The sequence below is a fragment of the Perca fluviatilis genome, chromosome 1 (assembly GCF_010015445.1).
Source record: "Perca fluviatilis chromosome 1, GENO_Pfluv_1.0, whole genome shotgun sequence".
NCBI classification, from domain to species: Eukaryota; Metazoa; Chordata; class Actinopteri; order Perciformes; family Percidae; genus Perca; species Perca fluviatilis.
The window spans coordinates 25,156,692-25,173,613 of record NC_053112.1 but is presented as its reverse complement, the minus strand read 5'-3'; the positions used below and the strand labels follow the sequence as shown (position 1 = coordinate 25,173,613).

Genomic DNA, 16,922 nt, shown 5'->3' with positions numbered 1-16,922 from the left:
TAGGCTCTCTGCAGCCTGCAGTTTGAAATGCAAGCTGCAGAGAAATGCACAGAGAGAGATAGAGATAGAGAGAGAGAGAGAGCTGTGAATAAGAGAAATAAAGGTTATTTTATGATTGTTTCACAGCAATTGCGTTCTAAAGCACAAATAATGAATCCTCCTTTTGTGGAGAAATGCACTTATAGTTTCATTCTTCTCTGCATTTCATTCACTGAAGGTGAAGCAGTAAATAAGGAAGTAGGCTACTCTAGTATTGAGTTTTCACTCATGATTTTCAGCATGTGGCTTGCTAGCTCGAACTTTGTTGTAGTTTCCCGTGGGGCAAAGCCTGACTACTCTTTGTCTGATAACATTAAAAGTAAAGGCTTCCAGACTCATTTTAAAAAAAGAAAGAGAGAGAGAGTCTCCAGCAGTCACACTAAACTGCCGGCTGCAGACCTGTGTTTTGTCGAAGCGCGCGAGAGAGAGAGCGCTGACATGCTATGGATGAGAAAATCAAATAAAACCTATTTTCATACGTTTATGTTTTAATGCACAATGAGACAAAATCTATTTATTTTTTTACAAAGTGTGCGGTGACCAGTGACAACTGTGCGCCATAATAATGACATAATTTGTCCCTCCCGGTTGTTAGTGACATCGTCTGGTCGTATGCAAATCACATTAAAATTGGCCCGCGTCCGACCCACCTCACCACCTGGGTTGTGAATCTGAGTCGATCAATGCTTTTAAACACAAAGTCAACCCTGGTCCAACCCTGGTTGAGCCCTCAGTGTGAAAGGGGTATTTGTGAGTAGCAGCAGTCACCAAGCCAGGATTGTAGTTAATGAAAGAGAGGATCGTCAGGAGATGGTACCCTAACCTTTTGCTTGCAGAATTTTTGATATGAAATTATAAAATGAAAGTGAAATAAAAAAAAAAATAATAATAATAGTGAAATTAAATACTGCTGTGGTTGGCACTGTTGCCTCACACCAAAAAAGAATCGGTTTGAAAATGAAATATTAGATTTGTTTTTTTTTTTTTAACTCCTGCTATCAATGTGAAGAAAGGACAGTGTCATCTGTGTGATTTGGACATTTTATATTTTGCTCTCCATGTTGTCATGTTTTTTTTCCTGAAAATGTCAGACATCCTAGTATGTTGTACATGACATGATGTAGACTGCAGTGCAAGTTCTCAAACGAGGCGTTTTTAGAAATTCAGTTGTTACGTAAAGGCTTGTTATCACTGTAGGAAAGCTTTGTACGTGTAATTTGGTAAATGTATAATCTGATACAGTATTTGACATGATTTGTTTGCTGGCTATCCTTTATGTTTTCTCTCTCATCTCTATAATGTACAGTACACCCTGGGTTTCCCCCATGGAAATCGTGTAGCCGAGGTGGTAAGCCACAGATGTCGACGCATCTTGTCTCATAATCAATTCTGTTAGTGAATTATGGGCCTAAACAATAGACAGGCTCATTAAATATGTGGCATTTGTTGGGTGAAACGGCACCTCTGCTCTGATTTTCCTGTAAAGGTTAAAACTTTATTTCATAAATTTAGTTTAGTTTATGAATTTCTAAGATGTTTGGGAAAAGGGTGGTTCGTAAATAGGTAAGGCTTCTTGGATTAGTGGTTTTCACGAAATGAGTGTGTGGATGATAAACACTGCAAGTGCTGCAAGTCTCTTGAGCTGCCTCCACCACCTGAGGTACTGTAAGTCTGGCTATGAGCCCAAAAGTCCCAGGTCATCTCTTGAAAGCATCTGTGAGAAGGCTACTGTACCTTGACGAGCATGAAGGTAGATGCAGTTTGAAGTTATCACCCTGTCTCTCTCTTTCTCCCATTTGTGTGTTTTTTTTAAATTCAATTTATCCTTATTGATATGCATAGGTGCTTTGTATTTCATATTTTAAACCAGTTGAATATATTTTAAGTGGAGTATTGTTTAATTAAAGTCTCTCTCTCACACACACTGCACCTCTCTCTCTCTCTCTCTCTCTCTCTCTCTCTCTCTCTCTCGCTCTCGCACGCGCTCTCTCAATTCAATTCATAGGGACTTTATTGGCATGAAAGTTTCAATAACAATGTTGTTAGCTAAAGCATCAACCTAGAATTTGTCCAAATATTAGGACAAAATACAAACAGTTATATGAACATTAACACAATATTAGGATGATTTATATTAATTATATACATATATTTGTATGGCAAATATATGTATGAAAACAAAAGTTCTTAAGCTATATGAAGGGGAAAACAATTTCATTTAATTATTGTTTTTTGTTTTGTTTTCCCCTTAATAAGACATATTTACTAAATATAGCACAATATAAATTATTACAATATTAGAATTGATTAATTAGTATACAGTAAATCTTTTACTTCTTATGTTATTCTCTCTCTCTCTCTCTCTCTCTCTCTCTCTCTCTCTCTCTCTCTCTCTCTCTCTCTCTCTCTCCTATCTCTCGCTCTCTCGCTCTCTCTGTCTCTCTCTCCCCTCCGGAGCTTATCTCGGTGCGCATCGTCAGCATCAGTTTGAAGTCAAATCTGACAGCCGCTGCCTTGCCCGGTCCTTTTTCCATCCCTTTCACTCTCTGGTGGTCATCCCAGCTCGTTTAAGAGGTACAGTTCCGGATCAGTGGGCTAAACGTGTGTAATTATTGATGTACTTTTTGGGTGGGGGGGTTGACCTCAATTGCCGGTCGGGATGGAAGAGCCTATAGGCTGACGTGCTTTCTCTCAATGTGGTCTTACCTTTTCTCTTTGCAGTTTCAGTCGGGACTGTGGGAGCGCGTCTGATCGCTGTCTCCAACTTGGGGTGAAGAAAGACAGGGGAAACTCCTCGGGATTCTCCGTACCCCGAGCTCTTTTCCGGATATTCTGGTGAGCACACTTTGACCAAAATTGTTGCTTGATTTTTTTATTTTATTTTTAATCCATTTTCCGGGCAAACGTCTGAAAGTGTTGGATCTTTTTTTTTTTTCTTTTTTTTTGTTGATGATTTTAAACGGGCGTGTCTAAATGACACGGGCACTTTTGTCTTCTTTGTAAGGATCAGCGTAAAACACTTAAGGAAGCGACTCATGAATTGTTTGCTCATGCCAAGAGCTGAAATAGACAGCGTGGTATCGCTGTATACTTTCTTTTAAATGTGTACCCCATGGCAACGAAGTTCGCGCTTATAAGTCTATTCTTGGGAATGAAACGTGGCCATTGTGACAATTATCAGTCAGTGATTCCTATCGCGGAGGGTTAATAGAGTAAAATCCAGCCGTCCAGGGTGAGGGAGTGGGGGAGATATTAGGTGAGAGGATTGAGGAGTGTGAGAAGAATCTGAGGGATCCCTCAGGGAAGCGCTGCATCCCTTCTTTTATGAGAGGGATTTTATTACTCTTTTATTTCTCTACTATGATGACATTGCCTGATATTGTTTTAAAGCCTCTACTTGATATGCTATTGTCAGTGCCATTACTCCCTACATCCTACAGTACTGCTGGCTCTGCTGCAGGCAGAAATCTATGGGGCCATTTGCTGCTTTTATTGTCCTGTTTATCAATTAAGCTTGTCTATAATGGAGATATCACACTTCCTCCAACATAAAACATTACTCTCCCACACACCATCCGTTAGCATCTCACCTCCCACATAGCCATACTTGCTGTCCACAGCCGATTATCTGGTTATGTGCCACCATTTGCACTAATAGAGAGTCCCTACTTAATGTAATGACAACTTGATATGTCAGCCCATGCACAACAGAGGTCCGCTTAAAGGCTCATAAGCGGTGTCATCAAGGGCAGATTGAGATGCCATAAAGACACAGAGGACATGACAAAGGGCCTGTGGAGGTTGTTTGAGTAGTTTGGGATGTGTTTTATTGTCGATGTACAGTATGGGGCTGTCATTGTGAAGCATGTACAAGAATGTGTGTGTTTTGGTGTCTTTGTGTGTGTGTGTGTGTGTGTGTGTGTGTGTGTGTGTGTGTGTGTGTGTGTGTGTGTGTGTGTGAGCTCTGCTCAGTCATGTGTATGTAAGGAAAGAATAAGTGAGCAAAAAGAAAAGATGGACAGAGAGAGAGAGAGAGGGAGGGAGAGAGAGAGAGAGAGATTATGCTAACTCAAAGTATTGGAGAAAGAGGAAAACCCATGTAAGCAGTTTTTCTTTTAGCTTATATATTTATATATTTAGCTGTCAGGGCCTTCACTGATACACAGTAGGTTCTTCTGGCTTTGACATGCTTGTCACCAGCATGAGATTTATATAAAAGAAGGCCACTGCTTATTTTAACTTAGCTACGTGACTGCAAGACAAACAAGGGGAGGCTAAGAGGATTGACCAGACAAGACCACCAACTGAAATGCAAATGAGGGTGGCTTATAACTCAGGTAACATGAGAGGAAATTTGCTGGACAACAGTTTTAAGGGTCCACTGTACTGTATCTCCAATATTTTTTTGCAGTGGCCTAAAAAACGCTATAGGTGAAAGCACAGGAAGAAATGATACGCTACTAGTGGGGTGAGCTTATGGACATTTGATCATCAGACTTTATCTCATGTTTCGAGCTACATTAGTAGTAACGTATCAGAGGAAATGTTTTTCAATCGGTGAGTGTTCGCGTCATCCCTCCTCAATTTACATCCTGTACTCTCTTTAGCTTTGGTCTGGGATTCACACAAATGTTTCAGTAATGGTTTGACACTCATTGTAGATATGGCCAGGCAATCATGCAATGAACCAATCATTTAGCTTTGGCGACCCCCATCAGTTTTTTGTCAGGTGAAAATGAGATGATGTATTCTCAGATGATGTGCTGACACGGTGTCGCTGATGGCAGGCAAGATGATGCTGATGATGGCAGTGTTGCTCTGGCTCTTTATAATACCGATCATCTGATTATCACTGATACTGATGATAAAAGTAGGTGCATTACATCATGGTGATAATGGTGTTACAGTGCTGCAGTCGAAAGGAGGGCGCTACATCTTACACCAGAGTAAGATCAAAAAGACTTGATTTCCCAGAATGCTCTTCATTCTAAGAGCTGTGTGAGTTATATTGGAACAGAGGCAAACACTGGGTTAAGGGGCTCTCACAAGAAGCGGACAAGTTAAGTATATTTTGACAGCATGAAAGAATGGATGGACTAGCATTCTGTGTTGTTATTGAGATGGTGGGCTGGCAGCATCATCACAGTCTTAAGAACATGACAGTCCGTGCAAAATGGTAGCGGCATACAAAGCCAATCCTGATTTTTTCATGTGACAGATTGTGTGTTTTTTTTCCTTTCCTCCGGTTGTTGTTTGTTCTCTCAGACGCAGACGCACTAAATCACACATAACAGGCACATACTCAAATGTACTTATGCACATTATCTATTTTTTAACATGGACTAATATGACAAACAAAGCGTTCAATGCATTCTCAAAAATACCCAAAACACATTGATCCAGGCCTGGAGTCACACTTGCCTACACACTTAGGTAAAACCTTATTGTGTCTTGGACGTATCAACCCATTCTGTCATACAGTACAGTCCGTGGCCCTGGGCTTAAAAATATCTTACGTACAGACACACACCACAGACACACACAGTTTTAGCAAGGACAGCCCTAGTGTGCTGGCACCAAACCAAAGAGCTGGTGATAACGAGGTTGAAGTTAGTTAGGATTTTAGCTGCGCCTCAACCTCCTAACACCCTTTCTAAATCTGATTCATCCCAAAATGAGATGTTTTTCCAAGAGAGGGAGATGAAAACATTCTCTCTCTCCCTCTTTCTTTCTCTCTCCCTCCCTTCTTCCCATTCCAAATACAGTTGAGCTCACACCCCCTCCCCCTTTCTATTACTCTCATACTCTCACACACTATCTGTTTCACACCCCATTCCTCCCTCCCGTTCTCTCACATCTTTCTCTTCTCTCCTCCCCTGGCACTTCGATGTGTTTCTCTTTAATTGAGATGCATTTCAGTGTGGTGCAAATTAGCTTTCTACAGCTCCAGTCTAAACTTGCAACCTGTGCGTGTGTGTGCCTATGCATGTTATGTGTGCACTTGTAATCTATATATATGTGTGTGTGTATGTGTGTGTGTGTGACTGAGAAAAGAATTCCCACAGTTGAAAGTGAAGGCGCTACCTTCCTATTCGTTTTCTCCAACGCATCTTGTGATGCCTCCTCTCTCCCACAAACTTACATTTTTAGTTGGACTCCTTTAGCGTGTGTCTCTTGGCTGGAGGAATTTACTTGGCCCCCCTCTTCGGATTTGAATTCAGATCTGTGCATCTGAGAGATGACAGTGCATGACAGCTCATTAGGGAGAGGGCCGGAAATCAGGAGGGTCAGAGGGGGGGTTATTAAGACATTTTTTCAGTTATGCAATACTTGTCTTCCTCAGCTGATTTGATCTGGTGCTCTTTGCTAAAGGGAAAGGCTGGCTGGTGACATGCTGTACACTGTGCAGGGTGAGGGCACAAATGCAGGGTAGCTAATGTATTAAAAATAATGTTTTGAGTAACAAGCAAATCATTGCCAGTTTATGGGTTTGTGTGAGTGTTCTCTTCTTTCTTTTGAGAAACTTGAAAATTATCTAAAAATTAGAATGATGGTTTCTAACCTGGGGGTAAATCTGAGGTGTTACAAGATGATTTGTGATAGGTTTGGTATTTGTGCATGCAGATGTTTGAATGTATCTTATCTATTCTAAGGAGTTTCTAGGGACCAGTCAGTTTTAAGATGACATGGTCTCACAGCAAAACCTAGCTTAGAATGTATGAATCTATTATGAGTTTGGGCACAACTGTCACACAGAGGAATTGGAGCCTGGAATGTGAGAATCTATTAGGAGCACGTGCCATAAAAGGTACAGGTTAAGAGGAAACTTTTCCACTGAAATAGATGTCTTGAGCTGTGTGAGCACAAAAAATAAAGCTGCATTTGATTTGTACTCATCAGACTGGTTGTAATCTTTGCAGTCTCCCAACATAATTTCTGAGTTATCACCCAATATCATTTAGCAAGATGGGAAAAAAACTTGCTATACAACTTCAGGTCTCTTTTTGACCTTTTGCTAATTTTAGCTTTTTTTATTGTGAAATACTGGATTGTTTTAACTTCTCATGCCCTTCTGAGATAAAAACAATCTGAGATAATTATTCTTTAGTTGAACCTGTGATACGTGTACAAGTGCAAGTAGTAGACATTGCTTTTTTTTCAGAGGTCTAATGCCAAAGAGGCCGGCGACCGCTCAGCATGCAGCCTCAATATAACCTTTCTCTGTGATAAAAGTTCAGAAGAAATGGAGTTACATTTGGTAATGTGCATTTATCTCACCCAGTGGCAGTATCTCGAAGCAGGTTTGGCCAGGTGCTCTCTGGTGTGTGTATGTCTGTCTGTGTGCGCAGTGTGAACATGGCATGGTGCATTTTGTGCCACTTTGTGTCTGTGTGTGCGTATGTATGCACACATGCACGTGAGAGAGCGAAAGGAGTCGTTAGGGAGAGTGATGCTGAAAGTGGGGTGACCTTGGGGCTCCCAGTCTTCCTCCTGTCGATGAAGGGGATGACTTAGTACCTCCCTCCCAACCCATGATGGCTCATTTATTATCATTAGGCACACAGTCAAAAGATGTTGCTCAGGCCTTCAAAACAGAGTCTGCGGATGTGTGCGCTTGTCTCTGTGTGTGTATCATTGAGAGTGAGAGGCAACAGGACAGAGAGAAAAGTCTTATCTCTTGCAATAAGTGCTGCTGTCTGAGCATATGTGTCTGTCAGCTTGTGTCTGTCACAGGTGTGCCTGCCTTTGTGTTAGCTTCTGAACATGCGTTTATACAAATCTTGACGGCAGACGCATTGCCTGTCAGTCCACATCTGCCTGTGAGGCGCGCCTCCCTGCCTTCTTACCATGCACCATAAACAACAGTTCATGTCATAACCCTAACCTTACGTCACCTCAGCCAGCCAGTGAGTAACATCAGTGGTATATGGGTACATCAGGGCGGCCTCTGTGCTATCGTTTCTCAACATGATGGATGGAGACTTCTGCAGGCCAGTCAATACCCAATCTGAGCCCCACTGTCCTGATTTAAGATACAGCAGCACCCAGGTGACACACTCAGAGGTACGCCACTTTAATCACTCTGAGCATCAACTCTACACTGCCAAGATTGGTGTGTGTGTGTGTGTGTGTGTGTGTGTGTGTGTGTGTGTGTGTGTGTGTGTGTTTGTATTAGTATCTCACTCAGTCAAGCACTGCTGTAATCACACAACGATCGGCAAGTGCCTGCACTTCTGACAGAGTTAACATTTCTTATGAATTTAAAGGGAGTCACATAAATAACGTTCACAGGGGGGGATTTATGCTACGTGTGTAGCTTGAACGGCAACAGATAACATACATATAGAGTTATCTTAAAGGGAATAAAATTTGTATGAAGCCTTGTGTCAACTGAAAGTTCTCATACAGTAACCCTGTCTCCTACCAAACATGATTATATACTTCAAATTGCTTTGCCAAATGGCTGATATGTAATTCTGTGTGGTTTAAATTCAGTTTTTTTTTTCCAATCCATGAAGAGAGAGAGAGAGAAAAGAGAGAGAGAGGGAGAGATAGAGAGAGAGAGAGGTGGATGATTGGGCATACAAGCCATACAGGACTTAGAAGTGGGATTTGTGACCTGTGTCCCACATGTTGTTATGTTGGTTGAAGAGGTAAATATTGTGGTATTGATTAAATATTAATAACATCAATGCATTCATTCAGTCAGTTACTTTTTCAACATTTAACCAAGGCCATTACCACCCTAACATAAACCAGTTGCCTAAACAAACCCTTAAAAACATTGCTTAGTTGTATCTGAATGTAATTTTTATTAGACATTGTTTCATTTACATATGTCCAAATATATTGTGCTTTATGCAAGGATGGAAAAGTGAGAATGCTTCGTGAGTGTAAAGGTGGGCAACTTAATTTAGTTATCTCAATGTGTACAATCTCCCTGCTGTTTCAGTTGATTAGTGCATCATGCAGGAGAAAACGCTTCAGTACATGCGGTAATCAAGGGAAGATTGTGTTTGTATGAGTGAATGGTTGCATATCCCTACTTTATCAGAGAGTAATCTGTTTGCACTGGTTCAAATTGTTCCCCCTTGACATGTCATCATTCACATACATGCACAACACATACTTAGTTGTGTACATAGAAACACACTTGCACGCACACACACACACACACACACACACACAGACACACATCCACAGCCCTCCCCTCCAGCCCCTCCACTTTGGCTGTTAGTCTAATTTATGAGGTGCCGTTAATTTGGCCTAAACGTTCGTTGCGAGACCTCCCTCCTCTCTCATCCCTGCATCCCTCCATCTCATCCTCCCTCTCATCAGTCACTCGGCAGAGTAAATCAGAGGGGTGGTATTGCACAGCAGGCAATACATAGACTGGACACCTTGACTAATATACCGCTGTCCTTCTCCCTCCCTCTCTCTCTCCCTGTCTATCTAACTCTCTCCGTCCCTCTCTCCATCTCTCTTGCCCGCTGTCTAAATCAAACTTGGCTCCTCTCCTCTCATCTGTTCCTCTTGTAGTTTGGCCACTTCCTCATTACTGTCTACACTTCTTTCACCTCTCCTATGCTTGTTTCCTATGCACTTACTCTCCACCCTTCTCCTTTTCCCCCACCCACTGTCTCTCCATAATTCTGTCCTCTGCCTTCTTCCTCTAATCTTTCACTCCCTTACCTTTCTTCTACTTGCCTCCTCCCCCATTCTCCTGTTCTCATGTTAGGTGTAAATTTAGAACAGAAGGCATGAGGGGGGTCTGTGTGTGTGTGTGTGTGTGTGTGTGTGTGTGTGTGTGTGTGTGTGTGTGTGTGTGTGTGTGTGTGTGTGTGTGTGTGTGTGTGTGTGTGTGTGTGTGCGTGTGTGTGTGTGTGTGAAAGAGAAACTACATGAAAGCTTCTCAGAGTCCCCATACAGCACTCAGATGGGGCTGATTAAAAACCTAAAGCCTTGGTTTTCATCCATATTTAGGATTCACATAAAATCAGATACACACCCTCACATGCAATCGGTTACACACACACACACATACACACACACACACACACACACACGTGCACACATGCATTTATACATTAACACACAAACACACACGTTCCCTCCTCATTATCTTCCTTTTATTTCTCTCTTTTGCTCCTTTTGCTCCCTACTTCTGCCGTTCTCTTTTTTTTTTCTATCTCTGTGTCTCACTCTCACCAGAAACATATACTGTAGTGACCGGCTGTGGGTGATTTTTTTTTCCTGATACAGTGGAAGTGAACAGAAAGAGCATCAGGCATCTGAGACTCCCTCGTTGCTTTACGCCACATTGTTCTCCCTAATTCCATCCACGGCTCACACTTGGGAGTAACCCTGTGCTGTATGCATTGTTCTGGACTGCAAGGCACATCTATACATCACTGTGCATCTCTCCACCTCTTTCTCTTGTCTCTTGCTGTCTCTTTTACATCTTTCACCCCACTCTAAATAGTTCTTGATTTCATGTCAATTTATTTTCTTCTGGTTCGTTGCTCTCTCATGTACACCCATCTACTGGCCTCCTCTCTGTCCCTTCTCCTCTCTCCTCTTCAAATTCCCATAGCACAAAGGGCTTAGCTCCCTCTCAATAAATGTAACAAAATCTAGCCTCCTGTTCTCTGCCATACACCCCCTCCCTCACCATCTCTTCTCTCTCTGTCACTCTCTCTCAGCGGGCTTCCTACTAGTGCACACTTATAGTCACAAGATAAAGCATGCTACCTCTGCCTTATCCCTCTGTGTATTATATAAAGCCATTGTGGTTATCAGGCAAAAACACCTTAAAACACTGCCTCATTCTATATAAAGATCAGACTCTCTTTAGAGTAAAGAATTGACTTAATTAGAATAGAACCAGCCAGAAAGCTTCTTAAGCTTTAAGATACCAATTAAAGGGTATATATACATACATTCTTTACATAAACAACATTTTGACATTCTTATTTTGTATTGTTTACTTAACAAGTACAATGCAAATGCTCATTTTCATCTGTGATCCCAGTGCAAGTGTCTCCAGTGAGGCACAGATTGACGCTGTAAAAAAGATTTAATAGTCATAGCGAATTAAAAGATTTTTCCTTAAAACAAACACAGTAAGACATAATTATTACAGCCACATTTAAGACAGACTACAATAGTACCCAACTACCTACTCTAAAATCGGTAATCTAGAGCGTAATTAAAATCAGACAGTTCAGTAGAACTGAAAATTTTACAGACATGGAATATCTATGCAACATTTAACACTTTTCAACATTTAAATTAAATACAGCTTAGCCTAGCTCAGTGTCTGTGAATCCTTCTTCTGACCTTTTCTTTCTAATTAGAGTGAAAGTGTTCACTCTCTGATACTAAATTGGTAAAAGAGGTTGTTTCAAACTGCTACAAACATTTTTATATAATAAGCAACATTAACTATAATTCTAAAAAAAATGTCAAAGATCCTTCACATTTGAAAAATATTTCCTGAGAGTCATTTTTGACAGCAAATTGTTGTGGAATTGAAATGTAAATATAATTCTGTAGTTTAGAATAAAAACACAAATTATAAACTTGAATTAAGAAAAGTACGGCTGCAACAATCGACAACTATTTTGATAATGGATAATGATTTTTGACTAATTATTTAAGAAAATAAAAACCTGAAAAGTTCTGGTTCCAGCTTATCAAATGTGATTATTTGCTGGTTTTCTTAGTCAGTTCAATTAGTATTGGGGTTTGAATAGTTGTTGGACAAAACAAGACTTATTATAGACAAAAGTATTAATTGATTAATTAAGAAAATATGCAGATTAATCAATAATTGATATAATTGTTAGTCGCCGCTCTAAGAAAGCAAGGGATAAATAAACATAAAAAGTAACCCAGAAAAACTTCTAATGAAATGTGATGTTGCTTACAGTATCTGCCAACATTCATACTGATATATCCATGACAGGCCTTGACACAAATAGAAGTAAATACAGAATAGAATAGCAGTTGTGAAGGCTTTATACCGTATATACTGTACATGTAGAACAGAAAAGCTAACCAGTGCATTTCAGTGGGAACTCTTTACTTGTTAGATATATATTGCGTACTTGTCCATACAACTGACTTGTGAAATTTAATTCACCAATTAGTACATTCAGGTCGTGTTCTTTGGGATCATCAGGATAAATCAGGACTTATCAGTTTCTGAAAATACTGGCAGCTCACTAAAACAGTCAGCCAAGTACAAAATAATGAATTATTACCATATAAAAAAATCTTTTTAATTAGTTTTTTCAAGGATTGCTGGACACAATAATTATTTTACTCTTGAAAAGCATTCAACACGAATATAATGTAATAATATATGGATTTACACATGTGAAAAGCGCATCCTTTATTTCACAACTCCCCATTCACCACAGTTCAACACTTTCAACTTCAATAAAAATGTAATGACGGACATGAAATTCGCAAATTAAGTATGAATTTGGTGCATTTTCTTGTGTGAATCCATTATGTGGCTGTATCCCTGTGAGATCTCTGGGAGGCAGGCCAAGTGTCTCTGGCTGAGCCATCTCTGTTCGCTGTGTGTCTGTTCAGTCAGCCACATAGAAGACGGATAGAACCACCAGTCTGCTCACCCCTCCAGTTGCACCAATGTAATCAGACCTCAGCAGCCATAAAACACCGGCTATGGACACACTGCCTAGCCTGCTGTCACACAAACACACACACACACACACACACACACACACACACAAACACACACCCACATGCGGAAACACAATCCCAAGTACACAGATACAGACAAATGAGTGCAGGTGTAGACTTGCGAATTAAGGACAGATTTTGGCTGCGCAAGCGTAGACACAAGCTGCAAACACACAAATATGAAAGACTGTGCTGTTACATTGACTCACACATGCATATCTGTACACACTGACACATAGGCACACACATAAAAAAGTGAGGCGTTGAGTGCTGAGTGGTGGTCCTCTATAATTTGAAGATCTTCCACAACATGCCCCACTCTGCTGGGGCAGAAAGGATGTCTTCTGGGCCAGGGGGGGGTCTTCATCATGTGGCTCATCCTGCCGCCATGTGCCATCGTGTGTGTGTGTGTGTGTGTGTGTGTGTGTGTGTGTGTGTGTGTGAGTTATGTGAAAGCTTGCGTCTTTATCTCCCTTCCTCACTGTCTCTTCCCCTCCATCACTCTTTTAGCACCTCTATCAGTGTCTGTTTCACCCCTCACCACCGCCTGCATCTCGGGCCATTTTGTGTCTGTTTGCCTTTTTGTTATCTTGTATCTTTTGTTCTCCTCCTCGGCAAACTAACACTCAGTGTCTCCCTCTTCCATCTCCCCGTCTTTCGTCACCCTCTCTCTCCAGCTTTGTGGTGTGAACGATGACTGCTTTAGGAGATTTACTGCTGGATCCTGTCTCTGTCAGGTGTCGAGACGAAAGGAAAGCAATGAAGGGGGGAAGAGAGGGAGAAGCAGATGGAAGATAGAGCAGTACACATGGAGATGAAGGAGGGAGAGAGGGGAAGGAAATGGAATCAGCGGATGAGGGTAAAGAAAGGGATAAGAAAGAGAAGATGATGCAGAGGAACCTAGAATGAGAAGAAATATTTGAAAAGAGTATAGAATAGATAGAGAGGCTACACTATGTTTTTTAAAAACAGTCTCTGAATATAGTTTGGCTGAATTGCTCTACGCTCAGATAGAACTGAGTATCCCTTATGTCTTACTTTTCTTCTTCTTTCTCAGTTTCTCACCCAAACAAGTTAATTCATGCTTTCAGGTCAAGGTGAAACTTTGCTTCACACTGACCAGAAATCAATTTGTGTTCCTCTGTAAATGCGAAGATTTGCTGATTCTTATTTTAAACCGACTCTCTTGAGGGTTCAGTGCTGTGGGTTTTGTGAGGGGTTAAAGTTGCGGCTGAAGGGTCACTGTGAATGTGTTTAACCCACTAAAAGACCATTCATACTCTGTATTGGCTCACAAGAGGAAACACACACATACAGTACATCTTCAAAGACCAGGCTGACTGCCTTTGCAGAAGAACATATATTCACATCACATACACACACATTACTTTTGCTATGCTTGTAAAGGCCGGGACACACAGGGCCGATAATCGGCCGTTGGACAGTCTGGCGAGGTCGGTGACTCGAGTCTGTTCGGTGTGTCCCGTGGGGGGGCTGTCGGCGTTCATTTTGGCCAACCTGACATGTTCAGTCGGAGGCAGGGCGGTCGGGACTCACCCGGAAATGGCGAGCGGAATGAGCGTGACTAGAGTCTCTCAAAATCTGACGAAAATCTTTTAAACTGACCTTTGTTGAGCTGAAATGAAGACAGATTCAGCAACTGCATGGCCTATTTCTCGCTTAAAATGTTTTCAGAAACATATTTCAGTGAACTATTTTAGTACAATATGAGATCGTATTCTGAACAAGCCGCCACGACAGTCTGGCTTTGAATTTCCGGAGAAAACAAACCCATGTGACACGTTTGTCCAATCAGCTGCCGGTTTTCATTTTCTGGAAAACAATACAGAGTAGCGCCGCCTGCTGCTATGGAGACGTATTACGTTTCTCAAGTCGGTGTTGCCTCAGTGTGTCCCGAGGCAGTTTTTTGGACCTCGGGGACCCGAGTGATCATCTCGACTGGCTTTTCTGTCGACGGTCAGCCGTCTGGCTGGTGTGTCCCGGCCTTAAGGGCCATCCATTTATCTCTGTTTTTCTATAATTCTAACATTATTAGTCACTTCAATATAATTCACAGTGGCAGGGTACATTGCATTTTGATCAATTGACCATAATGGAACCAAATCAGAGTAAACTGAATCATCTATTATGTCACAATAAGTCATTTTCTCTAGTTATTCACTTCCTCTTTGGCATACACTAACATGTGTTTCCATAGGTCCCATTGTTCCATGGTTACATTGTCAATTAAACTAAAATAGTTCCAAAAACACATTGTGACTACAACATATTGAATTAATATCTATAGATCCAGTTTGGTCATAATACAAATGTCACATTAATTCATTGAAATGCTTTCATTTGTTTCATGTACAGATGTAAGTGCAAACATCTAGTATATTAGCTGTGTTATTGAGAAATTGCTCATGAAGTGCAACTGCTCCACATCCTGTTAGGCCAAAAATAGCCTTGCATCAAAACAGCACAAGGGGCTGCACAGGTGTGGGAGTGAGGCTACAGGTACTGGTGAGAAGATGAGATACAAACCAGGACGTCCAGATTGAAGCCTTATCATGCAACAAGACACTGCACAGCAGTTTATACTGTACTCCTATGAGGAAGGTTTTTACAACTCTGCAAAGTTGTCAGCAATAATTTGCTCCTCCGTCTAGACACTTCTGAGTTAAACAGCTGGATTAGCATGTTGCCACATAGCACAAGACTTTAGATTTACAGACCAACACTCTGCATTCCCCACAGCACCAAATCATCTATTTATAAGAAACATACAGATGACGTGTGTCTGCAACTGTCTTTTGCAAAGTGACTTTTAGTATTAAAATGTGACTCTGTGATCACACCAGGATGACTGTATTGTCAGGCTTGTACACTCTGTGACTGGTGGTCAGGGTCAAACTATGTTAGTCTTTCAGTGACAACGATGCTGGCAGCAATGTCAGCACAATCTGGACACCTGATGTCATTAAAACATGGCTCATCTTCAGAAGGCTTCTGCTTACAATGAACACTTTTTTCCCAGATAGAGTATCTCAGTATTCGGATCTCAGACTTATCGGTGGACTTAGGTCTAGCCACTCAGCGTTATGAGGAATTTCCCCCAAAATAATATGTAGCATGTATTAGCATGTGCCTGATTTAGCGTCCCTCCCACTCCCACTGCCTTTCCCTTTCTACATCCATGGTCTTTCCCCTGTCCTGTGCATGAGCAGGAACGGAATATTTTTATGTGGATAGTTCTGAGACACTTTGTTTGTTTCCCATTGACAGAGCCACGGATGTGTATGAACACAGGTTTTTTTTTTTTTCAGCGCATACACATAACAAATAGCTAGCAGGCCGCCATGAGGAGATATTTGCTGAATTTGACCAAAAAGTGTATTGGTTTAGAATCGCAGATTCCACCTTTTAACCTGTATAACTTAAATGTTTTTCATATTTCATTGTACTGTATTGCAATAAACAGCATACATGTATTTCACAGGTAAATAAAAACTCTTCATAAGATTTGTTCTCCCATGGACAGCCAAACAAACTCTCACATTTACACGCAGAGATGTTTAACACAAAAACATGGTAAACGTGTGTGCACACATGAATGGCCACATTATGTGCTGTGGAGAAAAAAAACAGAAAACCATTGCGAGAGAGAGCAGAAAAGGAGATGGTTTGAGGCACCCATCTGTCAGAGAAAAAGAGGAGAGACAGGCTGAGAGACAGACAGAGTTGAGAGAGTGAAGGCGAGGAAATTGACAAACTGCAAACAGCATGTGAAAGTACAGACACGGGCTGTGAGACAGACAAAAAAAAACAGAGGGGGGGAAGCAACAGAGTACAGAGACAGAGAGGACACAAAGACAGGAAGAGGAAGTGAAAGACGGCAGCCTGAGAGAGTGACAGAGTGCAGTCCTGGGAGGGAGAGTGTGTGGGTGAATGTGAGAGCAGTGCTAGCTAACTCGTCTGTCAATCTGAATCTGTGATTGACACCTAGGGGTCCGGCGCTCCTCTCTTAGCCCACTGGCTCTTCCTGTCAGGATGTCAGGGTCAGGGCCACACACGCACATAAACACACACACACACACACACACACACACACACATAACAAGAACACAAGTTTTGTGATAGACAAACACATCCTTACATGATATGAT

The 16,922-nt window shown here is 41.4% G+C and overlaps 1 protein-coding gene across 17 annotated transcripts in view; it reads left to right on the top strand.

Moving 5' to 3' along the window:
* The first annotated feature begins 2,551 nt into the window (after positions 1 to 2,551).
* Positions 2,552 to 16,922, top strand: part of ptprdb (protein tyrosine phosphatase receptor type Db) — a 176,949-nt gene continuing 162,578 nt past the window's right edge. For 8 of the 17 annotated variants that reach the window (XM_039792249.1, XM_039792079.1, XM_039791910.1 and 5 more), the window contains exons 1-2: positions 2,556 to 2,613; positions 2,761 to 2,874. The gene's annotated coding sequence lies outside the window, so the exon portion shown is untranslated. Of the gene's footprint in view, positions 2,614 to 2,760; positions 2,875 to 16,922 lie in introns of all 17 variants that reach the window. The other 9 variants (XM_039792536.1, XM_039792576.1, XM_039792527.1 and 6 more) reach the window with 5 other exon arrangements.